Source organism: Cryptomeria japonica, chromosome 4 (genome assembly GCF_030272615.1).
Source record: "Cryptomeria japonica chromosome 4, Sugi_1.0, whole genome shotgun sequence".
In the NCBI taxonomy this organism is placed as follows: Eukaryota; Viridiplantae; Streptophyta; class Pinopsida; order Cupressales; family Cupressaceae; genus Cryptomeria; species Cryptomeria japonica.
In genome coordinates, this window is record NC_081408.1 from 657,628,615 (window position 1) to 657,643,440 (window position 14,826).

The 14,826-nt window shown below is 38.9% G+C and overlaps 1 pseudogene; it reads left to right on the forward strand.

Annotated features, from left to right (window-relative positions):
• Nucleotides 1-13,586, forward strand: part of LOC131875301 (uncharacterized) — a 41,755-nt pseudogene extending 28,169 nt beyond the window's left edge.
• Nucleotides 13,587-14,826: the final 1,240 nt, after the last annotated feature.

Below are 14,826 nucleotides of genomic sequence, written 5' to 3' on the forward strand. Positions count from 1 at the left end.
CTGAAAGAATATTCATCTCTTTTATAAACTCACATGTGGACCTTAGATTGTCATTCTCTTCTACATCTGCATGGGAAGAACACATGAGCTCTAACTCTTTACCTCTAGGCACCCACTTATTCAGGATTGGTTCCAAAGTGGCTTCTTCTTCTCTCAATTTGATCAAAATCTCAAGAATCCTCTTCATATTTATGTATACATTGGAGGTTTTGACCGAGTCAACAAACTTCAAGATGGTGGCTTTCACATTCTCCTCATATTTGTTTGCATACAATGTCTGAGCTTGTTTCAATTTTTCCTACTCATGTTGGACATTTTCAGGTAATTGGGAACTAGAAGGCATAGGAGAAGGGAGATATTCAATGATGGGACTAGTAGGAGGGGGTCTTGCTAGAGAGGAGGCTATCATGAGTGTAGAAGATTCACTGGGATGATATTGACCTGCTAGTTGACTTTGGAGTCTAGCAATTATGCTGTCTCTATTGGCTATTCCTTCTTTAGCATCATCGTAAGCTTTTAAAATAGTCTCCAACTTCAATTGGAGATTAGCCTTTTCTTGTGCCTCTTTCTCTACCACCACAACACTTAATTTTGCAGTCTCTAGGACTGTGCTTGCAGCTTCCACTACCCCTGTGTCTTGGACTCTTTTAACTATCATGCCTCCTAAGAGGCTAGAATCTGATGCATCCTTCCTTCTTTTGTTTTCATCCTTCTTTAAAGACCACATGACAAGAGCAACATTATCTTTGCTGAATGTCACTCCTTCCATAGGCTTTGCTTCTTTCCTCACTGCATCAAGCACTAAGGCATCAACTATATCCCATTCAGGGAGAATCAACACACCAGCCTTTGCTACCATTTCTCTTCCTTTCTCAGGGGTGATTGCTTTGAACTCCTCCATCATTTCTTGCTTAACCTCTTCTTCTACCTGAGTTGTATTTTTAAGAGGCTGTTCACTTTTCCTCTGTTCACATCTAGTCTTGAATTGATCAATATTTTGCTTCCATAGAAACTGTATAAAAACTCCTGATGTGACAAAATTACTGTTAGCTAGGAATTCTTCACTAGCTTGCTTAACAGTAAGGTCCATTTCTTGGCCCTTTAACTCACCATCAGTCAAATCCATTTTGGCATTAGGTGGCTCTTCGGGCATCCCCTCTTGGGTCTCCTCATAGGTATAGGCAATCTCACCGAGACTCCCTAGCTGCAATAATTGTTCAGCCACAACTTGTTCATCTCCAATATGGATAGGAGACTGAGATGGAGAATATTGAGGCTCATCAGTTTCAATTTCCTTTCCCACTCTCTGCCTCTTAGGGGAATCCTGGATGTCAATGACATCTTCAATTTTCCTCTTCCCTTTTGAAGTGGAAGGCTCACCCGTCACTGGCATTATCACAGTGTACTTTGACATTTTGTGCATTACATAGTCACCACGTGGGATATCTCTAGCAAAGGTAGGCTTAGCCAATACCATCTTAGCCTTATCAGGCTCATTTTGCATTATGGCCTCCCTCTTTTCTTTTAAGGTGTGCATGAGATCTTCAAAATAAAGAATTGGGAATTTTATTTTCTCCTCAAATGGATTGAAGCTAGAAAGGGGGTCATAGCCAGTGTCAAATTGATGGATAAAGTCAAGGGCTTTCTTATATACCACCCACTTCTCCTTCCTCAGTTCTTGCTCATCTAAGATGAATTCATTTTTAATCAGATCTTCTGGGAACTGAAATTGATGTGGCCTACCTCTCCACACTACTCTTTTTCTGAACATGCCATTGAAAAAATCCTCGGGGTTTGCACATCTTGACACTGCAATAGACAACCTATATGGCTTAAAGAATTCTTCAAAAAATCTCCATCCACCCTTAGTGATCACAAAATGGTGAGCCATGGTAATAGTTGGGAAAATAGTCCCTTTACCTATATTGGTTAGCTCTGCTTCTTGTACTCCCCCAATTTGTCTCAGGACTTCTGCAATCCCTATCTTCAATGGGACCTGATAGGGTAGTAAAAAGGGGGTGCCTTTAAATCCAAACACTCTAAAAACAGTAGACACAAGGTACAAATATGTCTCCCCAATTGTGAACAATCTTGATATCCTCTGCAAACTCCTTTGGTCTAAGAAACTCTAAAAGAGCCTTAGGAATTCTAGGGTTTTCTTTGCATAGAAGAATCCTAATTTTAGATGCAAAGCATCTATCAAACTTTAAATAACTTGCATCTTCTCTATCCCAAGATAGAACAATACTCCACAATTGCACTGGCATCTCCTCTTTATCCTTGACCTTAATCAGGTCCATCTCCTTTCCAAAATAATCAGCCCTTTGAACAGAAACATATGCATTAACATCGAGTACCATCCAAATGGCCTATCCACCTTACCATTTTTGATTCCTACTAGCCCTTTATGAATTGCATCAACAAGGTATGAGGCATAATCAAATGTTATTGCTAGGGAGGGGTTTAGAATTTGTGCAATCATTAACATATAATGGGTTGGCATATTCTTTTCAGCATCCTCTCCAAAAATCTGGCATAATGCCCAATACATACCCTTAGCTCTCAGAGTGAATAGGTTGAGAGAGAATGGTTCCATTGTGCTGGGGCCTACAATTGTTAACCCCCCTATCTTTACAAATAATTCTTTCTATGGGCCACTTCTAAGATGATCCCTTTGTGTGTTGTAAACCTGGGCTAACGACTCAAAGTCAATAGGTTCTAACAAATTGGACTCACTGAGTTTAAACACTTTCCTAAATTCATCTTCATTTATCTCAATCAAGACTGATCCCTTTATGTTCCTGATGCATCTTGCCATAGAGTCATAATTCTGTGCAATCAGGGCTAATAGATCTACATCCATAAAAACACCTGGGACCACAAGCTTTTCTACATCCTGCTCCCATATGCCATTCAAAGGACCTAGGGAATTCCTCTGCCCAAAACCAACTTTGAAGAGTCCTAAGCCTGACAATCCTATTTTAGGGTCCCTCGACCAATTACCCTTATCATAAGGGCCATCTCCAATTTTTAGACGAGGGTTCTTAGGTACTAGCTCTTTGGCCTTAGCCCCAGCATTGGTGGACATGGTTAATTGCTCTAAAAAATCATCACAGATATTTCGGTCCTGGTAATTCACTTTCCCAGTAAATTCACTTCTGGGTGCCATTCTGGTCAAACAATTATACCACTAGAAGCTAGCACAAACCTCTAATGAAGTAATTCACATAGCAGTATTTGAGAACAAACCAAGAGTTATCAAGAAAAGCACAAGAAACCTGATTATTCGCCTGAAGAAAATCGCTCTGCAACAATTTGCTCTGCAACAAACTTCGATGAAACAATACTTAGCAATCAAGTTGATGCGGACTCAAAAGGGCAAGTTGGGATTTAAGTTTTTAGAAATTAACTTCGCATGCTTCAGCTTTCTTTTCAGAATTGAATTCGCCAAATCAAATTCAAAACTGGCTCCAACGGGTCATAATTTCTCTAAGTCTTTCCTCTGTTTCGCTCTTTCGCTACTTCGCAAAACATAAAACCCGTGCTCTTTTCTTTCGCAAAACAATGCTGGTCGTTGGATCTCGAGAACTTACATCACCTTTATCTTCGTTTAATCTCTTTGCTTTAGTGTCGGGCCCTACCTCCTTTTTGCCACTTCGCGGAGTTTAACAGTCATGCACTTTTCCTTCGTGAGGCCATGCCAAGCATTAGATCAAACTCAAATCACCCGACCTTTAACTCCAACCAGGACCGTCAATCCTTTTAACTAACCGTGCCTCATCTTGATGGCTAACGGTTTTCGCCATTTCGCCGAGGTTAAGCTGCGGGCATCTTCGGGTCACGAAATAATGAGAAGCATTGGATCAATCTTGAGATGAATGCCTTTTAAGTGGGCCCTTTATCTGGGAATTACTTACCCCACTTGTTCTCTAGTTAATAAATGCCACATGGCAGTCGGCCATTAGCCCTGTAAACTCCTTTTGGTTCCACCCTTAATCCACCACATGTTCCCTTTTACTATTCCCACATAACTGCCGGTTACACCTAGGTGGCCCCTCAACACTTTTTTAAACCACGTGTCACTCGACACATTACTATCAAGCTCTACAAAAAGTGGCAGCTATTATGCCACGTCACTCCTCTGTATGATTTCCACCTATCTTTCGTGACTTCGCAAACATTATTCTTTGTTTGGCTTGCAGCCACGAAACCACGAGAATCGTTAGATCAAAACAGACCTGATCTGCTTTTAACTTCATGCCATGCCTGTCCCTTGGGCCCATCGGCCTTTTCGCTACTTCGTAATGACTAACTTTCTAGCATCTTATCTTCGCGAATTAACGCGAGTCGTTAGATCTCAAGAACTTGCTCGTTGTTTACTCTTTTTATGACAACCTTGCCCGAACCCACTGCATACCGCCAACTTAGTGCCTTGTCACCACCAACTTGGGTTACCACATTTACTACCACTCTTAGCGGGACCCTCCACCTTTTCGCTATTTCACTGAAGGTATAGCTCGTGCATCTCCCGGCCACGAAACAATGAGAAGCCATTGATCTTTTTCCAACCTGCTCATTCTTTAACCAAAGAAGACTGCTTATCTCTGGGACCCGCCAAATCCTTTTGCCACTTTGCGAAGGTTAAAACACGTTTAGCTTGATCTCATGAAACGACGCTATCCGTCCGATCGGATGAAACTTGATCAGTGTTTAGCTTTGGTCCAAACCTATATGCTGGGTCCACCTTCGCCTTTCGCTACTTCGCGGAAACTAAGTTTCGAGTACTTTTTGGTCGCGAATCAACGCAAACCGTCAGATCAATAGAAAATCGCATGATACTTATAAGGCCCGATGGACATTAGAAAAGGCAAATTAAAAGAGAACAAGAATAAAATATTTAAAGGGACCGCCTAGGTAAATGACAAGGGGAGAACACTTTTATGAAAAATGGACCCATCGCTTAAGTGAGTAAAGTAATGCCAAATTAGAAACCAAAAGGGCTTTTCTCAGGTATTGAAGTGACTTAAAACCTAAACCCTGAACCCCTTAGGATTTAAAACAAATTGAAAGAACACAGGCGTACCAGACACAAAATTTTCAAAAGACCTAGCCATTTATGGACTGAGAACATCCATTTTTAAAACAGTGATAACATGAACATCCCTTTCGGTGAGTCTTTTTGCACTGATAGTGTTATATCCTTGAAGACCTTTTCTTGTCGATGAGAACCATCTCCACTTTCCTTGATATATTTTATCGATGGAGTTACTATCTTCGATGAGTCCTTTCTGAAGTTCATCGGCGTTTGCTTTCTTCGATGCCCTTTTTATATCAATGAGACATCGCTGGGTCTCATCGATATTGTTCAAATCTTAGATATTTCGATAGAAGGCTTTTAGACTTGTTCGATAACTTATGGGTTATTATGGTATAAATGAAAATGATGATTTCTTCTAAAGAGAGATGGCTTCTATCGATGAAACCATGTGTATCGGAGACATGCCTTTTAGTCTCCTCGAATCTCATTCTCATCGAAATCTTTTTGCTGTCCACCGGGTTTCATGTCGAAGAGACTTTGGACTTCGGTGACTTCTTTTGTCCTCCCATCAAAACTCATATCCTTATCGATATCATTCATCGATGTAGTTTTCTTCTGTTTTATCGATCACTTTTTCTTTGAGAGTGCTTCTTTTGGTGAATCTTCTTTATCTTGCATCGATGATATTGTTTCTTCAGAAGCCTTTTCTCATCGGTGGGGGCCACCTCTACTTTCTTCGATACCTTTTGTTGGTGGGACCATCCCTTTCGGTGAATCTTTTTGCACCGATTGTGTTATATCCTCGAAGACCTTTTCTTGTCGATGAGAACCATCTCCACTTTCCTTGATATCTTTTATCGATGGAGTTACTGTCTTCGATGAGTCCTTTCTGAAGTTCATCAACATTTGCTTTCTTTGATGCCCCTTTTATATCGATGAGACATCGCTGGGTCTCATCGATACTATTTGAATCTTAGATACTTCGATAGAATTATTTTAGCCAAGAAAGAAGTCCTTATCACTAGGTCCCGCCAAACCTTTTCGCTACTATGCGATAGGTAACTTTCAGGCATGTTGAGTTCGCAAATCCATGCTGGCCATCCGATTGACTGAGAGTTGCATGACAATTACAAGGCTCGACGGTCATTAGAAAAGGTAATTTAAAGGCGAATAAAAATTAAAACATTTAAAAGGACCACCTAGGTAAAAAACAATGGGGGGAACACTTTGCATGACAAAAGGACCCTTTACTTAAGTGAATAAAGTAACACGGAAATAGAATTATAAGGGTTTTTTCTCAGACATTTTGAAAGTGATTAAACCTAAACCCTAAACCCTCTTTAGGACCCAAAGCAATAGAAGTCACAAGGCCATACCAGACCCAAGAATTTCATAGACTTAGCCAATTATGGAAAAGAATACCCATTTTTTAAACAGTGATAATAGTAACCTCTGAACCTTTATCTCTTCCCTCAAAAATGAAACTTGCCATTTGAATTCCTTTCTCATATTGATTAGCTTAATAATATTTGTTCAATGTTTTTAATCATTAAAAGATTACCTTCCTTTTAGATAAATTAGTTAGATTCTTATTATGTTGAAGAACATTTAGTTAGTTTTCTCCTTCAACTGAAGTAGTTATGTTTTATTTTGAAATGCTCATTTTTTAATCTTAATATAGATCACAATTTATTTTCTTTAAGTATAGAATTAATGGAATATTACATATGGTATCAGAGCAACCAAGTTTGACATTAAACCTCAGGCTTTCCACCTATAAACAAAACTATATACATATGCAGGCACACCATGGTTGAGATAATATATATGCATGCGCACTATATACAAAACTATATTCACAAGTAAATATTTTATTCAAATCCACAATATGAAACACAGAGTTTTACTGGAAGAACACAAGTAACCTTATCTCCTTTACATAATATCACAAGCAACTGCCTACAGAAAGATGCAGTAATCCACAACATATACACAAAGGAAAGACGACTGATTATATTATGTATGTTCGCAAAATGGTACAATAGTAAGCCTGAGGCTATATTCTACTTCTTCTCTAATGATCCTTATTGTTACAAAAATTCCCTCATTTATATGAGGGTATACATTGTCACCAAGCATCGTGGCTTTTCAGCACATAACTATTAATTAGCACTTTTGTTAACAAATTGGAAGATAAACAAGTTCAACATTCCTATGTGTTCAATGTACTTATCATCTTTATACATTAGAACGTCATTGTTTAGTGTCCTCATGTTGCTTTTTGTCTGGAAATGATTGAATAGAATATTGTTAACACAAAGTGACAAATCTTTGTCCTGATCCAACTATGCTACTACTCGATTCTTCTCATCACTGAACTCTTGTTTCCACTGTTCCAATGATACTAACTCACCATTACTGTAAAATGAGGGCACCCTAGGGGTATTCCCATCGTCCAGCCTCTGATTCTCTTTCCTTAATTGATTTGCCAATTCATCATGGGACTTCAAGTGAGCCTCAGCTTCAATTTTCTCACCTGGATTCATCAGACTATTGTCATTCATCAAGCCTTCCAACCAAGACCTAAGCCTTTCATGCTCTTTCACAGCTTTGACTATTCCAATGTATGTCTTCCAATAGATTTCTGCAACCTGCATCATACTTTTGAATCTATGGTCAACGACCTCGAGAACTAACTTATCCATCTTTTGCTGTTCCTTTTTTAGTTGCCGAGATGTCTTTTAGGCCTTGTTCCTCCAATACATAGCGTCTGTCAAGGCATCCATGGCATCTCTGTTAACACTGTATGTCATCCCTATTTGACTGGTACCTATATCAATTTGAAGCAATCTTGCTTGCAGCCTCTGTTTTTCATCATCGGTTTTCTCATATAGGCTTTTGTATGCACAATTTTCTCGGACCAGAAACTCTATCTGATCTTGGTTCAGTTTAGCGACATCCAAATTTAGTTTGGCAGTTGTTCTAGGGTTAGTCTTTCCAACCTGTTGCACCATCAAATGTCCAAAAGCTTCTTCTGTATCAACCAATATAGGTCTTTTATCTTTGGGATAGATAGCCCACTGTAGAAGAGCTTTTTGATCTGGATCATATCATGATCTTCTAAAGAGTTTATCAATCTCTTTTGGCATCATTTACCTACTTGGGTCCTATTTCTTGAGGAATCCATCAAACAACAAGACAGAGTTCATGTCCCATCCAGAGTATAATAGCACACCAACTTCCTTAAGCAACTGTCTTCCCTTCTCAGGTGTCATTTCTCTCATCACAAGATCCATCTCCTCTTGTAACTTTTGAAGCTGCTGCTCTTCTTCACTATTTCTCATGTTATTCCTAATTTGAGATCCTTTATGTTAATAGAGGAATGCGGTGAACTCCTTGGAAGCAATGAAGTCACTATCAGCAATGAAATCCTCATGCTCTAGGAATCTGATGTCAGTCACTTCTCAAACATTCAGTTGTCCCATTGCCAAGTCTATCGGTGTATCCTCTGCATAACTAGGGGGGTAATCCTCTTGAGGAGTGAATGGAATGATGTCAGATGTGGAAGAAGGAGACATATGAGCCAAAGGCTCTATATTCCTAATAGTATCAATGTAATCCCTAAAAACATGAGGCGGGACTCCCTCAAGTATTTCCAATTCATGCTCCACAAGTTTGTTGGCCAACTCCAAGGGGTCTTCAATCTTTTGTAGCACGTTCTCATCCATTTTCCTTCTATAAAGCTTCCATTTATAAGCCTAAATTGCTTTCTCAAACTTTATTCGCTTCACTCTGGCCTCTTCTCTGCCAATGTTCTTAATGATGTCATCTGGTAGGTAAGATTTATGCTCTCCAGCCTTCAGCTTTTGTGATGATCGGGCTATCCTTATGTATCCTTCAGGATCGAAATTGGGCCTTGGATCCCCCATAACCATGCCATAATAATCCAATTTTGTCTGCAGCAGGCCATAACTCTTTGAACTTTTCACAATAAAATCTGAAAATACTAACAACCCAGGTACAATTGATTGTTTTCCATGGCTTGTCAGATGTTCTGTACTCACTATTGACAGCTGCCTCACAATTTCCAGACAAGCCACTCTATTAGGGACTGTAAGTGGTAGTAAGTATGGTCTCCCTTCGAACCCGTATACCCTGACTTGTGTGCAATCTGAAAAACAATACCAATCTCCCCAATTGTGTTCAATTGATGGATCTTTAGCAAAATCTTTTGGTCTTAGGAATCTTTGAACCTCTAGTGCAAGGGCATGATCACACGGGCATCCCAATAGTGTATATAATGGCTTGACAAAGAACTCCTCAAAATGCCAATATTGATTATTCACATACCTCTGGTCCCATGAAGAAACCCATAGTTGCACTGGTTTTCTCATTCCAACATTGTCATATGTCCTGACACATAACTCTTCTGGCCATAACCCTTCATCTTGTCCCACATACAATAGCATATGCATAAGTAAGGAATAATGCTTGAAATGAACATTGATGACATCCCCCTTTAACTTTTCTAACCCATGAATCAAAACCTCAACCAAATAAGCAGAAAAATCAAAGAAGCGGGGGTCCTTAGACTGCAAATCGGCATAAATGACAATGGCTGCAATATCCATCAAAGGATGGGCTTTTATCCCCAGCACTTGGGCAACACAGTAATAGGTATACTTGAAATATGGATGGAAAGAGTTGACATCATAGGGAGCTTTGTCATCCTGACCTAGTGGCACTAAGGACCCTGCATTCCTAGGTCTATGTATAGGGAGTCTCCACGTTTTGTAAATGTGCTCTAGGTTAAAATATTCACTTGTTAACTTCTTGAGATCAATCAATTCTTCAAATCCCCAATCCAACTCGAACACGGTGTCAATAACCTCCTTTGTGATTGCAAGAATTGGCTCACACATGTAGTTATATATGGTCCTGGTTTTAGGGTCATAATTGTTTGCCAATTCCTTCATGAGCTCCACATTCATGAATACATTAGCCATAGCTAACCTTCCTAAGTTCAATCACCATAAATTGTTGATAGGTTGAGGGGAAACTCTTCTGTTGTACCCATATATGAATAATTCATACCCTCTCAACTCTGTCCATATGTCTCCAAGATCCTCAAGCCGGTCCTCCAGGCCTTCCTCATCAGCTCTAATCTTCTTGGACCTCAAACTGGATGATGGGCACTGGTCAATCAGGTCCTGGGCCAAAGAACGCCCTTCCCTTTTCCATCTTTAAGGTTTTTCTTCTGCAGCGATAGGTTCTTTTCCCTTTCTGGTCTTATTAGTTTTAGATGATGATTCCATTTGAATTTTGTAAAAGAGGTTTGTGTGCAAACAACTTACTTGGAATTACTGAGCTTTATCTGTGAATTCACCCAATTCCTGCTTTCAGTTCGTCGCCTGTGAATTCCTTAATGCTATGCCCTTTGATGGTTGATCCACTACTTATGGCGTATTTAATCAGTTAGTAATGGTGCTTTGGACAATGGTCACTCGGGTACACATTTGAATTTAATGGCAATGTGACCTTCCCTGGGATTTGTTTATGATTTTTGCGGCAATCAATAATCATTTTGATGAGGATATGTCTTTCGATCATTTGTTTCTTTAGTCCATCGATCTCTTTGTTTCTATCGACAATACTTTTGTTTCGAATATTACTTCGATCAAGTATTTTTTCCCTTCACTGAAATACTGTATTCGGTCAGTATGGCTGTCTCCTCATTGAAACATATCTGATATCCATTGGGTCTTATGTCGAAGAAACCTTGGGCTTCGGTGTCCTCCTTTATTTTTCCATCAAAATACATCTTTCATCGATATCACTATGCCCCGTCGATGAATGAGTCTATTATCTCACCGAAGCTTTTCTTTATTTTCCCTTATCGTTCTTCATCGATAAAGTTACATCGGCAAAACCACGCATATTGAGAACATGCCTTTTAACCTCCTCGAAACCTATATCCTCATCGATATCTTTTATCGATGTAGCTTCCTTTTGTCTGATCGATATTATTCTTTTGATGAAAACGCTCCTTTCGGTGGGTCCTTTTTATGTTGCACTGATAGTATTATTTCCTTGAGAACTTTTCCGGTCGATGAAGACCCTCTCTGCTTTCTTTGATATCTTTTGTCGATGAAGTTTAACCTCCTCAAAACCTATATCCTCATCAATATCTTTTATCGATGTAGCTTCTTTTTGTCTGATCGATATTATTCTTTCAATGAAAACGCTCCTTTCGGTGGGTCCTTTTTATGTTGCACCGATAGAATTATTTCCTTGAGAACTTTTCCCGTCGATGAAGACCCTCTCTACTTTCTTCGATATCTTTTTTTGATGAAGTTATTATCTTCGGTGAGTCCTTTCGGCGTTTCCTTCCTTCGATGGCTCTTTTATATTGATGAATTTTTTTTTTTAAAAAAAAAAATGATCATAGTCGAAATTACGACGAATACCAAGTTTTCGATCGATGACTTCTTTGACCATTGGCAGAGTCCATTGGATTGTCGAATTTCCGATGGGCAAGGCATCATCGACTAATCTGACACCAAGTTTTTGACGGTGGATTTTATCGACACTCCGACAAAAATTCATCGAAAATCCAACAAACGGCCGTCGAAAATCAGCTCCAAATGTACTAGTGCGGTTTTATGTTAGACCTTGGGTTGCGATGAATCAGTTTTGTGGATGTCCAAATGGACCTTTTTATTAGCTTCGATTATGTTCAGCTGGATCCTTTCCTTTTCAGGGATCGTTTATGTATTTATTGACCGAAGTGGTCGTTTGTATATTGATTATGTTTCGCCTTGATGGAAGGATTGTAAATAATGAGAACCTCATGCATTCTTAACTTTATTATTTACAGAGGGGTCTTGCAGTTGAGTAGACCCGGAGATGTAGCCCTCTAGGGGTGAACTCCGAGATCATTTTGGTGTTATGGGATGCTTATTCTCTTATGTTTCCTTTTTCAGTTTTATCATGTATTAATGGCATATGTTGGAATGTATAAGTGGATAAGATGGAATTAATTGTAAATGCATGTATGCAATCGTCTTTTAAAATGCAGTAAATTGGATCGTGAAAGAATGTAGCTTAGAGTAATGGAATATATTCAGTTGTTGTTAAGGAAATTAAGTATGCATGGAAAGATCTCATAAGTTTATGATGAAATTCTTGTGTGTTAGAATATTAGATGCATGGCTTATATTTTAATGAAAAGTTTGAATGAAGAGTATAGATAAATCTTAATGGATGAACCTTATGTTGTGATCTATATTTTCATCTTCTGAAAGAAATTATCCTCGTTTAAGAATTATCTCGTTATAAGATAATCAACTTATTGGATTTATTAGTGTGAGTTAAGTTAAATGTGTAATTAAGTAATCACGCTGGGAAACTCTGTAGGTGTTAGTTGATGTCTTCCGCTATGTAATCTAAATTTTGATAACTCGTTGTATCTTAATGTTGTGTTTATCTTTAAAAAAAAATTATTGCACTCTATTCTTGTGTTTTAGCTTTATCCCTTCGGGGTTTCCTGGCAGGGCATTACATTTGGTATCAGAGCACATGTTGCAAACACTGAGATCTCTGGTGTCACGTGCCCTTAGTTGGTGTGAGGTGTATTGAACTTATGTGCATGCTTGTCTTGGCAGGGCATTACAACCCTCCTGGGTTTTGCAGAGCTCGAAGTGAAAAAGGGTTGGAATAATGCTTGTCATATGTTGGTCCAAGTCCCTGAGTATCTCTAAAATAGTCTGGAGTTGGCCTCTCCATACATGATTCGAGGGCTCAATTTAGTTCCTACCCCGCGACAATGTAAAACCCTCACCATGTGCAATCTGGGGAACCAACAAGCCATCCTAAAGATCTAGAGGAACCAAGAAGCAAAAATCCGAGGTAGACGAAGCCTCGTAGTCCGGTAAGGTTAATATTATTCCTCCCAAGTCTTTAGAAGATATAAAGAATGAAATCATTAAGGATATAAATTTGAATGATATTGCTGTGTATTATGAGAATGCAGATGATAAGGAGCAGAGAGAAATTGAAGAAGCAATTGTTCAATATATGAACAACTTCAACAGGTCTCTAATTGAATTATCATCTAAGTTACCTAAAGAGTTGTATGATATTCTTGATATCTGGAGAAATATCGTCTACCAAAAAGATAAAGAAATGTAGGAATATGTATTGGTTAATACTTGTTCAGTTATATCCAGGGATGAAGTTGGCCAAAGAGAAATTTAGAAGAAAGAGGAGAATTAACATAATTATGCTTGAAAAAATTGATGAAGTTGCAAATGAGACTGAGAAAATAATGAAAGACTTTTTGCTAGAGCAGATATATGAGGTAAATCAACCTCAGGATGCCACCCATTCAGAAGGACAATATCTTGAAGACACTTCCATTCCGGAAGTAAATGCAGAAGTCTCTGGTGATAATGAGGATCAACCATTTGTTGATCCGGTTGAGCAAGAAGAAGCTGAAGATGCATCTAGTGAGAGTCTAACAACAAATATCTTCGGCGAAGCTACTTAGGACCCTCCTAAGATAGAAGGAATTTTTAGAGATGATAGAGGAGGAGATTGCAAAAGTTGAAAAGAGTGTGAGTGCAGAGGAGAAGGGTGATGAGCCAATAGAGAAACCTCTGGTAACCATGTCTGTGGCCAATGTCTTTGACAAAGGTAAGGAGATTGATGTAGATGATGATTTTTCTCATGGTTTGGTGGATTTAGGCACTCTTTCCCCTCTTCAATCATTGAAATTTTCTACTCAAGCTCAGATCAAGGCAAGTGAAGACTTGTTGAAATCTCAGTCTGAAGATAAATAAATCATCTCTCTTGTAACTGAGGTTTTGGAAAAACTTTTACCAAGTTTCAGTCAGGATTCCGGTGCTTCTCCCTCTAGAAAGCTTAAGAACTTGTTAAATGTTGTTAACTCCACTTTTGTATCATTAGAGAAGGCTGCAAATGAATCTGTATAGAAAATATTTAATGAGATGAGATTACAGAATAAATTGAAAGAAGTTGAGAGAGATACATCGAGCCTAAAGACTGCTATGAAGAGTGTAGAAGAGGCATTGGATGAAGGCAGGAAAAAATTCAAATCATGTCTATTTTTGTCCAAATTTATTGTAGACATTGATTGACAAATAAGAGATCTTGAGGGTAAGTTTGCCAGTATTGGTCACTCTTTTGCACCTCAATCGGTCTTCCCGTGTACCCTTGAAGCAAATTTTTTGGAACTCTCTGATAAAATAAAGGGCTTGAACCAAGACAAGGAGAAAATGTTGAGCAGAGTAGGAGAACTAAGGAGTTTGATAACTCCCCGGATGGATACCTTGCTGGGAGCACAACAGGATGCAATAAGTGCCTTAGGTAAGCCGATGCCATCTGATCTTCAGAGTGTTGAGGTTCATGCATTCATGCACAATGCTCTAATAAGTTTTTTGGAGTGTTTCTAGAGAGGATGGAACCAATATTTGGAATCCCTGAAGGTGACTTACTTTGACATCTTTAAGTTCATGTAAACAATTTCATTCATTCATTCTTTTGTACATAAGTTTTGGCAGATTCCCACCCTTTGCCATTGATGTCAAATGGGGAGAGAGAGAGCAGTGAAAAATGGAGAAAGTAGTTCAGTGGGATTCAGTCAAATTGAGTGTACAAAATTCAATTTTTTTGGTGTTTTGTAGATTTTGGGATGCTTATCATTTTTCACCTATGTTGCCATCAATGCCAAAGGGGGAGATTGTTGGCATTTGATGATCCAGTGATAC